The 13,817-nt window shown below is 40.7% G+C and overlaps 1 protein-coding gene across 2 annotated transcripts in view; it reads left to right on the top strand.

Annotated features, from left to right (window-relative positions):
- Nucleotides 1-13,817, top strand: part of Frmd4a (FERM domain containing 4A) — a 579,690-nt gene that overhangs the window by 24,656 nt on the left and 541,217 nt on the right. The gene's annotated exons all lie outside the window — the stretch shown is intronic.

Below are 13,817 nucleotides of genomic sequence, written 5' to 3'. Positions count from 1 at the left end.
AGCACAGTGACTCTCAACCTGTGTGTCACAACACTCATGGGAGTCACATATCAGGTATTCTGCATATCAGATATTTGTGATCCATAACAGTAGCAAAATTATAGTTATAAAGTAGCAACAAAAATAATTTTATGGTTGACAATCACCACATCATGAGAAACTGAATTAAAGGGTGTTAGCATTAGGAACGTTGTGAACTACTGCTAACATATGACTTTCTACAGAATAGCTTCTCCATGGTTGGCCATATGCCTATGTCCATACCATTGAATTGGTATAGTCCTTTAAGATAAGATTTTACAGCTAGAATACACTCAGAACAAAGAAGAGTTTTTATAAAAATTTGGAAAGACACCATCCATTGGAACAGAATAGAATAAAGACGGTTTAACATAAGAAGCTTGTTATCTTGTTTCTAGATTGTAGAATTAGCCTTCTGGCAACTCCCATGCCTACACGACTTATAAACTAACCATTCTCCAAGAACAACCCAGCCAGAGCACTGGATATCTTGTGACCAAGAAAAGAATTCAATCCTGATTAATATGGGACCTTTGGTCACCCTGCATTGAACTACCTTTCCCCTCATACTGTAAGTAACTCCACCATAAAGTCAAAGTAAAAACACCATTTTATTGTGGAACAATGCTGTGGCTTGCTCTTTCTTTAATCTGTAATCTGAAGCCCTTCCCTAAAATGGTTCCGTTTTACTGCCCCAGCCTCATCTGCATGTCTCCTCTGCTAACAGAAACCTTTGATGTCCTTTGAAATGTCCTTTCCCACACAGGCCTTTATTTTCTTACTTTCTACCTACCAACCTAGTCTTCAGTTGTGATTTTTCCTGTAGAGTCTATTAACACAAATCCAGATGACCACCAAATAGCTAGTCAACAGTCAGAGTGGAAGTCCAAGGCACAGGTGCCTCGTAGACAGGTATATCAGTTGATTTAAAAATTAAGTCTTAAATAATACCACGTGAAAAATGTTCGTGTAAATCTGGGAATACAGCCCTGTTCTAGAGTGCCTGCCTACCACGTATACAACCCTATATTCAGTCCTTATTACTAATGGGCGACACAACAACACGGGAGTGTGGGCAATGGGGACTTACATCCCCTTGTGGTTAGGTGACTACTGCTCTCAGTCAGACCCCCATTCAGCACAAAGTTCACCCCAGACACATGCAGAAGGCCAGCTGGAAGTTTCTTTGCGTTTTCTTTCTACGGAAAAATACCCCTCTACTAAGTCTATCAAAACCGAGAGGATCAAAACTAAACCAAGGAAACCCAGTGGCTGTCCTGGTGTCTGTATTCCTGATGTCTGGTACTTGTCTGATTCATTTAGGCATCTGAACATGGGGGCTGTGGCCTAAGACATAAGTTGGCAAGCTCTTTCTGTAAAGGAATAGAGAGTAAATATGTAGGGTGTGGCGTTATTTCTGCAACTCCTCAAACTTATCTCTGTAGAGTGAAAACAACCTTAGAAAAAATGAGGGAGAAAAAGAACTTTATTCATAACAGTAGGCATTGGCCTGCGTTTGGCTTCAGTCCCCATGGCTTCAAATCCCTGTCCAGCCCACAGCTTTCATTTTACAGATGGTAAAATGCAGGAATCAGCTGCTGATGTGTTACAGAAGTGATGCTACAGGGATGAAGAGATCGCTCAGTGGTTAAGAGCACTGCCTGCTCTTCGAGGAGACTCAGGTTCAATTCACAGCAGTCATATGATGACTGTCTGTAACTCTGTTCCTAGGGCATATAATGCCCTCTTCTGGTTTCTACAGGCACTGCATGCATGTGGTACACAGACAAGCAGAACACCCATCCGCATAAAATAAATACTACTACTAATATATTTTAAAGCTTTTCAATTCACAAAAGCCCCACACAAATACTAGCACTTCATATTCTTATTCATTGTCACCCTGGGCTTTATAAGCCCTTCTTCCCTCATCTCCAGGAGCATACCCTAATCCATTCACCTGCCATTCACTTTAATTATAAATAGACTTGTATATCTCACCTCTGTCAGGTTAAAAGTCCTTGCCTTATGTGGTTCTTAAACAGAACCCTACAGCATTATAAATGTATTTCACATAGAGTAGGTACTTATTTGCTTATGCAAATATTTAGAAAGAGATGGGATTCGGTGTGGAGAAGAAAAGAAAGAGTAGGTACTTTCTAGTGGCAGTGGGAGAGGTGTAAGGCATTGAAGACACTTCCCAGCTTAACTTTCCTGGGCTAACTCTAGGAATGTGTCAAGCATAACTCCTGGCATAGATATAGCTCTTATCCTTACTATGACTCTGGTCATCATGTTCTAAATTCGCTATTGGACCAGACTTCCTCTACAGGCTTTGTCCCTATGCTGACAGATACAGGGGTAGCATTAAAATGCTAGCTATAAGGGAATTGAAGAGTATAGGAGATGTTTGTTCCTCTTTCATTTTAGTGAAAGGCCATTTTAAGGAAAGCCTACGTGTCTTAGAATTACTGTATCTATCCCTTTTGATCCAAATATTATTCCCTAATTTGGAAGGCTGGGCTATATACATGTTCTTCTTTTGTATAATGTTGACTTTTTATTTAAAAAAATATATATTTAAAAAAAAAAAGATCCCATAAAGATCTGGTACTTTTTGTTTACATCAGAGATATACTTGGTGGGAGATTGGAAAATAGGTTTCATCACACGGTTTATCTCCATTTAGCTGTTTCTGTGTGGCTGAAACACTGTGACCAGAAGTGCTGTGAAGCTGTGTGCAGGCTCAGTGAGCTCAGTGATTGGTTAGTGATGTCTTTCCTGGTGCAGAAGGAAGTAGTGGGGGTTGGTAGGCTATGTACCCTCTCTTATTAATTTAGAAAAAGGAGAATGGCAAGCGAGTTTTATTAGGTTTTCCCTTTACTGCTCCTTCTTGACACAATAGTGAAGACAAAGATGTAAAGATGGAGTTGCTGATGGTGAGAAGCCCAACAGTGGACAGGTGAAGCTATGTATACTTAAGCTGTGAATGATACGGTAGACAGAAACCCAGGAATAATCAGCTTTGAACAAAAAGACTCAATAGCTTTTACTTGAGCCATTTCATAAGGATCCAGAGGTACTGTTGTCTTTCAATGCTAAGCCTGAGATCCTCTGGGTGTTATCTCTGGCCATACCACACTGATCTCTCCCTCAGTGTTATTTGTATTATAAGGAGATAGAGCCAGCTGATACCTTGGGGCAGTCTGGAAGCAGGTAACAAAGACATGCTGCTATTACATAATAGTACTTGCTGCATTCCATAGTAAGACAGAGCAAGAATGCCAGCTCAAGTTTCTCTCCTGTAATGATGAGGCTATCAGTGCCATGGTGAGGAGGCAGGAGCCTCCTCATGACCTTCTCTAACCCTAATTGCTTCCCAAAGATCCATGCTCCAAATACCATCAAGACAGGGATTTGAGGATTACGTTTCTAGTAAACTCGGAGGAGGGCACATTCAAACCAAACAAGCCTGGAGTACAGCTCAGTGACAGTGCTTAGCCAGCATGATCTCCTGGGTTCTATCTCTGCACTTAGGTAAGAAAAAGAAAGAGGGAGATAGACACCAGTTGATGGATCAAATTGTAACCAAAACCCTGGTACTCAGAAGACATCTAAACAGGAGCCAAGGAGATGGCTCAGCAGGCTAAGTAGTTGCTGCACAAATATGGGGACCTAAGATCAGATCTCCAGAACCCACATAAAAAGCCAGCTATGACATTGTGCCCCTGTGCTCCCAGCACTGGGGGCACAACAGACAGATCATAGTAGCTTGTTGGCCAGACAATCTATAATCAAAGCAGCTACAGGATCAATAATATACCCTGTCTCTAAACAACAACTTGGGGTAGGGTGAGGAAGACACCCTAGTCAACTGCTGGCCTTTGCATGACTATGCAAACACGCAGGCACCTGCACACATATCTGCACTCACAAAAAGTTACACTTGAGGCTTGGCAGGGACAAGGACAGGATGACCTTTCCAAAAAGATGTCAAAGGTGAGTGAGGGTGGCAGGGAGCACCTCCTGTGGCCAGAGGATTTTTCACTTCATATCCTTGAGCAGGAGGCCTGGCATTCACCTTCTACAGAGCACTAGCCTATGTCTGTGCCTTTGCCTAGATGTTTCTGCCTGTGAGTAGCTTTGTTGGGTCAGCTAGAATTCTATTGCCTTGGCCATGGGCAGTCACAGGAAATATGGCCATCCAACAGTGTGTTTATGACTATGTACATCCCCAGGCTCCCTGAGCTCTATTTTCCTTCTGGAGGAAGTTGGAGATGAGTTAAGACCGGAGTGGATTCCCTGCCAGGCCAGCCAATTCTTTTAGCATTTTTTTTTTTTCTTACAGCCATGAGGATATTTCTGGCTAAGCAATTAGAATGATAAAAACTGTAATAGGGAGAAAATAAAAAGCAAAAATGTTTCTTTTAAAAAAAAATATGTTCTCAGGTGAGGAGAGTTCAAATATGTCACTAGCTTTCCCGGGAGATAATTTGCTTGTTTGTTATCAGCCAGTTTTCAACAGTTGCATCCTGTCTTCTGGAGCTATTTTCAAGAAAATCGAGTTATTTTGGAAGCTTAGTTATGGTTTCCATTGCTGTGGAGAGACACCATGATCAAGGTAACTTGAGCACTTAAGACCTCAAAGCCCTGCCTCCACAGTGACACACTTCCTCTAACAAGGCCACACCTTCTCCCATAAGGCCACATTTCCTAATAGCACCACTTGCTTTGGTCAAACAGCCAAACACATGAATCCATGGGGGCCATGCGTATTCAAACTACCACAGATGTGTCTTAATATGCAGATCTTTTCTCATTAAATATTATTTCTCTCTCTCTCTCTCTCTCTCTCTCTCTCTCTCTCTCTCTCTCTCCCAATCTCCTTTCCTTCTGAAACAGTAATAGTAATACATGATTTTTTTTTAGCTCTGCTAGAAACCAGCAATCCAGCAACCTTCTAATAATGGGGTAACTGGCACACACAGATATGCCTGATGCTCTATGAGATTGCTGAAGGTCTGAACTCGGGGTTTAGGATTGCCCAGAAAACACTCTTACCCACTCATCTCCCCAGCTCCTTCTTTTATTCTGTGTAATGGAAATGAGGAGGTAGATGCATGATGGAGTGTTTTCCTATGATGTACAAGGATCTATGTTTTATTCTGCATACCACATGCCCAAAAGGTGAACAAAGCCAGAATGTCTATATTGCTATCTACCTCTCTCGCGTGCACTCTTTCCAGAAGGGCTTTGGGCATCCACAGTCCCTGCCAGAGGCAGATTTTGTAGACAGTGTTCATCGCTATCTCCTGGTACCTGACACCACTGGATAAGGGCTAGCTCAGGACACAGATGGTAACTTTGTATCTGACTAGGGAGATCCTGTATCAGGAGATAAGTGAGGTGACTTCCTTAGTCTACTGGGGACTGGAACATTGAGATAAAGGCAGAAGATGCTGGAATGTAGAGTTCAGGAAATACAAAGACCAGAATAACCACAGTAGGCCTCGTCTTTGAATTCAAAAGAACAAAAGCAAACCAAATCAAATCAATCTATATTTTCTTCTTGATTTGCTGTTCCTTAATTACTTTATATTAAACTGGAGGAGATTACATCTTTAGTATAAGTTGAATATTTTAAGTTTTAGATAAACGATCCTCTCTATAAACCAGAATACCACAGTATTCTTGATGGCAGAATCGTGGGGAACAATGTCATATTCTGTTCCTGCCAAGCAGCCCATTTTCTTGTCCTTAGCCCATGTCAGATTCTTGCCAAGCAGCCCCAAAAGCTCTCTGCCTCTCCCCATTTTTTATTTCATAAACAAGACTGAGCCTGTCTTAGGTCATTCTGACAAGAATGCCTTCCCTACCCATTGTGGAATATGCATTATCAAAAGCAGTGCACTTATGTCTTAGGTTGATAAGGTTCTGTACAGAATCTTACCCATCCTTGGCTTTCCAGCCTGTTTGTTAACTTAATAACTCTGTCTGGGGTTCTATTTTTAGGTTCAAGCCATGTACTTTGGCTGCCAATATACTGATGCTATTAAAGACAGGCTTTAACACAATGAGCAGGAATAAAAGTATTCCCAGGACAAAAAGGGCTAGTATGATCAAGCTACATTTGCATCTATTGTATTGCTAGTTCCTCAACCTAGAACTGACCTTAATACTTGCATGTAGTTAAAATGGTATAAAAGCAAAAAGGAGGAGGGGGGAATGGGATAGGGGATTTCTAGGGAGGAGAAATGGGAAAGGGGGATGACATCTGAAATGTTAATAAATAAAATATCAAAAAGAGAAAACCAAAAAAGAAAAAGAAAAATTCCCTTCATGCCTAAGCTGTACTTGCTCAAGGATGAGAAGTGTGTGAAGACGCCCTTATTTCAGTGCAATGTGAGGACAAGACCAGGGGTGATGGAGAGGATTAGGATGCTATTGATTAACTCATCCTGACTTTCAACTGACATTAAAAATTATATATATATATATATATATATATATATATATATATATATATATATATTCGAGGGGAACTAGCCCACTTCCCTATATGCCATAGAATGGTTACAAGATCCCAACACCATGCTAGGATCGACTCTCCTCATTCCTTCCCATGTATGTAAACCCATCCCAAGACCTTAGTTTGTATAGCCTGGTCCTCCTCAGCATTGGTATTTTAGGAAGGAAGGAGATCTTATTACTAAAGTTATTCTATCTATATCAAAGTCAGTTTCTGCATTTTCTAAAAAGCCAGGAATCCTACACCTTACAGAAATTGCCAGCCTAGATCCACGGGAATCTTGCTGAATGATGTAGGAGACACTACACAAATGTAAGATCCAATCAAGCCTCCCTCAGGACACCTGAGCCCTCTGTAACCTTCTCAGGAATCAGATGAGAGCTGATATTTAATGAAGCTCATGGTTTAGAGAGGAGCATAGCAGCAAATCATATGGACTGGATTTAGGCTGTGGTGACCTTTCTAAGCCATGTCAACAGGTAAATGAGATGTGAGAATGTACTTGCTGTTGTGGAGAAAAGCTTTGTCTTTACTAGGCTTTTGTGGGACGTTAAGAATAGTCCAGGCCTCCATTTTCACTGACTTACTCCTTTGGTTTTGGTTGAATTGGAGTCCACTTCTGTTGCAATCATGATGCCAATATGAAGGGTCAGTGAACTATGGTTGTGTGATATTGTGCAGAAATATTGTACTCAGCGTAAATCCACAGGCCCAGCCTTATTATTTCATCTGCTTCCAGCCATGCAGACACAGGGAGACAGTTAATGTTTGTAAGCTTGTCTATTTTATTAGACCACATGAGGCCATGTGGACCTCTGGCCTGCAGAACCCTGCCTTCTTGAATCACTAATGGCTTAAGGCAAAGACATAGCTGTTTCTTTTATTAAAAAGTAGAAAACGTACACTGGCCACAAAAGAATATATCAAGTATATGTTCCACTTAAGAAAAAATACAGTAAGCTACAGTGAACCTTGCCAGTCTGCCAAGAACCAATATTTGTAACACCCAATGGTTATCATGCCTTAAATCACCTCCTTTGTCCTACCTGAAGCCAAAATAGCCTCCTAAGGAGTGTGATGTTAGCCTGTGTTTGGTGTTAATTGTGCCTTTACTTTTCTTTCTTATATTTTTATAAATCTTATTATAAGAAAACATACAACCAAATTAACTAGACCTAAAGTCCATACATCTCAATGAACAGTTAGAACAGCTGTTCTGAAGCTAAGGAGCTTTGCATTGGATTTTGTGCTTTCATTATCAAATACATTTTTACACACTTACCCTTACCCACCACCAAAACCAACAACTCAATGACTGAGTAAGAACTAGAAAAGCAGTTAGCTTTGCATCCTCTTTTATAACCCATGCTGGCTCTCTGCATCCAGTCCTCGCTCATCCCTTAACCATCTCTTCTCTTTCCTACATGTTACACTGAACCACTTCTTTTGGTAGTTGTACTATGTGTTTACCTGTCTCCAAGTAATGCAAAGCCTCCTTTCTTCCTTGTCTTAATGTTAACTTTGAGCTCCCTTCATACCATCATAGCAACGTTCACTTGTGAATGTGCCATAATTCACTCTACTGTAAATGAACATCTGGACAGTTTCTAGAGTTTTACGAGTAAGACCATGCTGTTTGAGCATTCTTAAATGTGTTTTCTGGTAGCTAAGAACATGCGTTTCTGTGGGATTCACACCAGAGGGTAGGAGTACCAGATTTTAGCCACCAAGACATACTGCTATGTTGACAGACATTCTGGTTTAACCAGCTGTGGGCAGGTGCTATTTATTTTTGTTTGTACTTTTAGTTTCTCATAGCTTTATCCAAATTTAGAATTACCACCTGATGCTGTGAAAGGATCATCAGTCAGTAAAGTGCTTGCCTTGAAAGTCTGAGACCTGAGTTTGGTCCGCAAAACCCACATTAGAAAGAGCAGGGTATGGCGGTACACACTTGCAATTCCAGGTTAGGGAGGTAGAGACAGATGGATCCCTGGAACTCACTGCTCAGCCTATCAAGCCTACTTGGTGAGCTCCAGGTCAGTGAGAGAACCTGTCCCAATGAATTTAAAATAAGGTAGACAGTGCCTGAGAAATGACACCAAGGGTGTCCTCTGTCCTCTACATGAGGTATACACACAGATTTAAAGAAAAAAAGGAAAGAAAAACCACACAATTCTACAACAAGGCCACATCTAAATGCTTTTATGCACTAATTCTGTTCACTTAATAAGATAATGAAATATCCTTATATTCCTAATCTGCTAAGATATTTATCATGAATAGATATTACATTTTGTTAAATTACTATTATTAGTTTACAGGTCTAAAGAAAAATCAGATGTTTATAATTTAAGCTACTAATGATGTAAATTTCCCTATTAAGCCAACTCTACACTCCTGATATCAAACCAAGGAAATATGGTGGGAGCCTTAAACCTTTTATTAACATTTATTTACTTGTGTGTGCACGGGTGTTCATGCACGAGCCCTTCTAACCCCCTAACATGGAATGCCTTTCCTTTTCTTCAACTTTTAATCATAAATTTTAGCTTTCATTGTACATTCTTTGATGTTGTTGTTTGTTTAATTCTCAAGCATTTTATTCATTTTAATATTACTAGAAATAGGATCATTTTTAAATTTCCTTTTTACATAGTTCAGTGTTAGTGTGCATAAATACAAATGACCTTTGTACACTGATTCTGTATCTTTAATGTGTTCACTTATTAATCCTAAGAATTGGTGGGATATTTAAAAATTATATACAGGTGTATATATATGCATAAATACATATAATCATGTTATCTGCTAAAATGGATAATTTCTCTTCTTCCTTTCTGATTTGGGTGCTATTTTTAGTTTGTCTTATGATTCTGTCGCACATTACTTGTTCTTGTTCTTATAAAAACTGTTTTAGTGTTTTTGACATTGAAGATGATGGTAAATGTGTGCTTTCTTATGTAAACTTTATTATACTGAGATAAGTTCATTCTATGCCTAGTTTGTTGTCAAATGCAGATATATATATATATAGATAGATATATAGATATATAGATATATAAAGTGAAAACTATATAGTATATATATGTATATGTATATATATATACATATACATATATATATATATATAAAGTGAAAACTATATAGATTATAAGTGACTAATTTCCAAGATAGGTAATAAACTCTCCAAATCAAATAGCATTCATCAAACTAATGGTAGTTGAGCTGAAGTCGAACACAGGATGTGGAAAGGGAGTTAGTTCCCTAAGGATGACGTAGAGATGACTAGCAGGTATTTAACAACTGCTCAGCATCACTAACCACTGGAAATGTAGATCAAAACTACACCAGGTATCACTTCCATTCTATTACTATGGTATTTTTAAGAAGCAGGGACAAAAGAGATGTGGGGCTGAAGAGATGGCTCAGTAGGTAAAGTACTTGCTGCTCAAGCAAGAGGACATGCATTCAGATCTCCAGCATCCACATAGTGGCCTGTGCCTGTAACCCCAGCTGTGTGTAGGGTAGCAGAGACAGGTAGTTGCTAGGGGCTCATAGGCCAAAAAGTTAATTTCAGGATCAGTGAGAGAACCTGTAGACAGACAGATAGATAGATAGATAGATAGATAGATAGATAGATAGATAGACAGACATAGATAGACATAGATCAATAGACTATGTGTATATACATTCATATATATATGTGTATATATATATAATTTAGTATATACAAACAGGTATGTCATAAGCATATAACATGTACGCCCCCACAAACATAAACAATATACAGGTAAATAAAATTTAAAATATTATGCTCCAAGCAAGAATCGGTTCTCCATGGGAATCTAGGGAGAAGTTAGTTTAGGAGATACTTTGATCTTCTTGGATAGGAGCTATTCTGTCATTTTTGACATTACAGAATTATTGTCTTAAATACCTGATGTCTCTCAAACCTAGACTTTACCATTCTACCTGTTTCCCAGGCCTTTGCAGAAATGAGCCCAGGAACTGGTGGAGGCTGCTCTTAAGAGGGCGAAGCATGATGCTTCTATATGACGAGGGGTCAGTAGCAAGACAGGGACACAGGATAAGGCAGGAGAGGGACCACTTTCCTTACTGACAATTTTTCTTTCTTTCTTTCTTTCTTTCTTTCTTTCTTTCTTTCTTTCTTTCTTCACTTTAAATCCCAAGTGTAGTCCCTTACTTTCTCTCCTTCCAATCCTACCCTCATCCTCCTCACTCCATGCCCCCTTCCTCTTCTCCTCAGAGAAGGAGAGGTCCCCCATGGGTACTAACCTATCATGGCACATCAAGTCATAGCAGGACTAGATACATCCTCTCCTACTGAGGCCAGACAAGTCAGCCCAGTGAGGAGGAAAAATACAAAGGCAGGCAACAGAGTCAGGGACACCCACCACCCACTGCTCCAAATGTTAGGGGATCCCCATGAAGAGCAAGCTGCATATCTGCTACTATGTGTGGGGAGCCTATCCTGACCCCCACGCTCCCTCAGCTTCCTCCTACTCTTCCATAAGACTCCCCAAGCTCTGCCTAATGTTTGGCTGTGGGTCTTTGCATCTGTTTCCATCAGGTGCTGGATGAAGCCTCTCGGGAGTCTGTTGTGCTAGGCTCCTGTCTGCAGGCATAGAAAAATATCATTAATAGTGTCTAAGGTTGGTTCTCTACCAAGGGATGGGTCTCAAGTTGGGCCAATCATTTATTGGACATTTCCTCAATCAATTTGCTATTTTTTTAAAAAACTTCTTCTCTCATATATTACATCCCAACCACTATTTACCCTCCCTCCTCTCCTATCATTCCCTCCACACCAACTCCCCTCATTCCCTTCCCATCACCTCCCCTCTCCCCTAGATCTACCCCTTCTCTCTTTCCTTTCAGAAAAAAAGCAGGCCTCCCAGGGATCTCAACCAAACATTTCATACATATCAAGTTGTAATAAGTCTAGACACATATCCTCATATCAAGGCTAGATGAGGCAACCCAGTAGAAGGAAAGGGTCCCAAAAGTAGGCAAAAGAGTCAGAGGCAGCCCCTGCTCCCACTGTTAGAAGTCCCTCAAGAACACTAAGCTACACAGCCATTCTGTGTTTGTTTGTGTGTGTGTGTGTGTGTGTGTGTGTGTGTGTGTGTGTGTGTGTGTGTGTAACCCTAGGTCAGACACATTCAGGCTCCCTGATTGTTGGTTCGGTCTCTGAACCTCTATGTTCCCTGGTTAGTTGATTTTGTGAGTTTTCTTGTTGTAATGCACCAATATCTTGACAAGAAGAGTAATAGTATAAGATTTGGTGATGGTAACCATTGTTCCCAGCATCAGATAGTTCGCTGCTTGAATCCTAAAGGGTTATGGTTTTTTATCATCTCTAAAGATATTGATATGTTTCCAGAGAAAATATGCTGGATGAATTGTCAACCAATAGCCTACTCAGACACATAGTTGGTTGTTGAGAACCACTCTGCCCCACGTTTGGGGGCCAAAATGTTGGGGACTGTTCTATCAATGTTGGAACCCGCACTGCCAAAAGCCTTGGGGGCTAACTTGTTAGCCCACACTGCCCCAAGCTGTTCCAGTCCATGGATCGGGGTTCATAAAGAGAGAGAATGAGGACAGACTCGAGGAATGGAGACCAGACAGAGTGTGATTTAATCCTGTTTATTCTTCAGTCTCTCTTCTTCTCTCCAAGTCCCTAGTTCCAAGTACTAAGTCTCAGGTATCAAGTCTTAAGTCCTTATTCCAGTTCTAGTTGTAAGTTGCTAGTCTCTTTCCCAGTCACTAGTTTTCTTCCAAGTCTCTCTTCCAAGTTTTAAGTCTCAAGTACCTAATGTCTAATCCTAGTTGCCTGTCTCGAGTCTCAAGTGCCTACTTCAAGTGCCTAAAATCTAATACCTAATAATTTCTTCTGTCTTCCTCTCACCTTTTATATGTCTCACTTCTAAGTCACACCCTTAAGTCATGCCCTTAGGTCTTATCTCTAAATCACACCTTAAGTCACACACCTTTAAGTCTCACACACCCAAGGGAAAATCCTGGGTATCTAAAACAAGATGTTATCAGAGTGTGTTCAGCTGTTGTAGGCTATTGTAATCAAGTCTCTTGTCAGGGTACATGGCTCAAGATGGCTGCAAGGATGATAGCCGCCTTCTGTTGGCTCCCCATAGTTGGTGACTTGTAATTGCCAAACCAGGGATAAGGTACAGAACATAAACAGGAAGGAAACAGAGCCTTTTCTCACAGTAGGTCCACATCAAAGACCTTTGAGGACATGCATGAGTCATAGGGAGATGTATATGGGACTTGAATGAAGAACTTTCTCTCTTTTGGAATGTTGTTAAAGACCCACCTAACAGCAAAGAACCTTAGATTATCTTGAAATGCTTTCTAAGAGGTGTCCTATTTATAGTGTACCACAAGCCATGTGGTTAAGGCCTCCAGATCTTTGAATAGCCCCTCAGTATAAATGCTTGATGCCTGCCCTTCCATAGACCTTCCTCACCAAGAAGCTTCCTAGTGTGGTCTGGGTCTCCCTCCATCAGTTCTTATGGTTTGATCTCTGCCTCCAAACCAAATAAAAATAATTTACAGGTTATAAAATGGCTTTAATGGATGCTCCCCTTACCCACACACATACATAAACCATCCAAGAAAGGATGGAATGTGGCCAGGGCTATCCACAGGACAATACTGAGACCCAAATATACATCTGCTATCATGGGAACCTGTTGCACCATTGCGAACCCACACAGTTATAAAGCTCATAAATATTCACACACTTTCCTCTCCTCTATAGAATTTCAGGGTCCAGGGACACCCTTCCATGAAGACAGACTAAACATGGAGATGTCTGTTTGGGAGGCACAGTTAAGGCCTGGGGTCATTCCCTTACCTCAGCTGAGCCAGAGGTGAGCAGAGAACAAATTTTTAATCCAAAAATTGAAGGTGGGAACCTCTTGAAGGTTTCAGAGCTTTTTCTGTAAGCAGGTCAGATAGAGGCAGGCCACCCCTGGTCCCACCAGCAAGATGGACACCTGGAAAGAGGGGAGAGGACAGGGAACAGGGAAGCTTTGATATCACACATTCCACTGACCATATTCTACAAAAGTTACTTAAAACTATATCTCCCACATATACATGGAAAGGTCAAGTGGAAACATTGCTGGGCACAGGTGTCGGTGTCTGTGAAGAGTAGAATACAAAGGTCATATGAGGCAAAGGATGGCCTGGACCCTCTGGATTGGTCTGAGACATG

The sequence above is a fragment of the Arvicanthis niloticus genome, chromosome 8 (assembly GCF_011762505.2).
Source record: "Arvicanthis niloticus isolate mArvNil1 chromosome 8, mArvNil1.pat.X, whole genome shotgun sequence".
Taxonomy (NCBI): domain Eukaryota; kingdom Metazoa; phylum Chordata; class Mammalia; order Rodentia; family Muridae; genus Arvicanthis; species Arvicanthis niloticus.
This window is presented reverse-complemented; position numbering and strand designations above follow the sequence as displayed.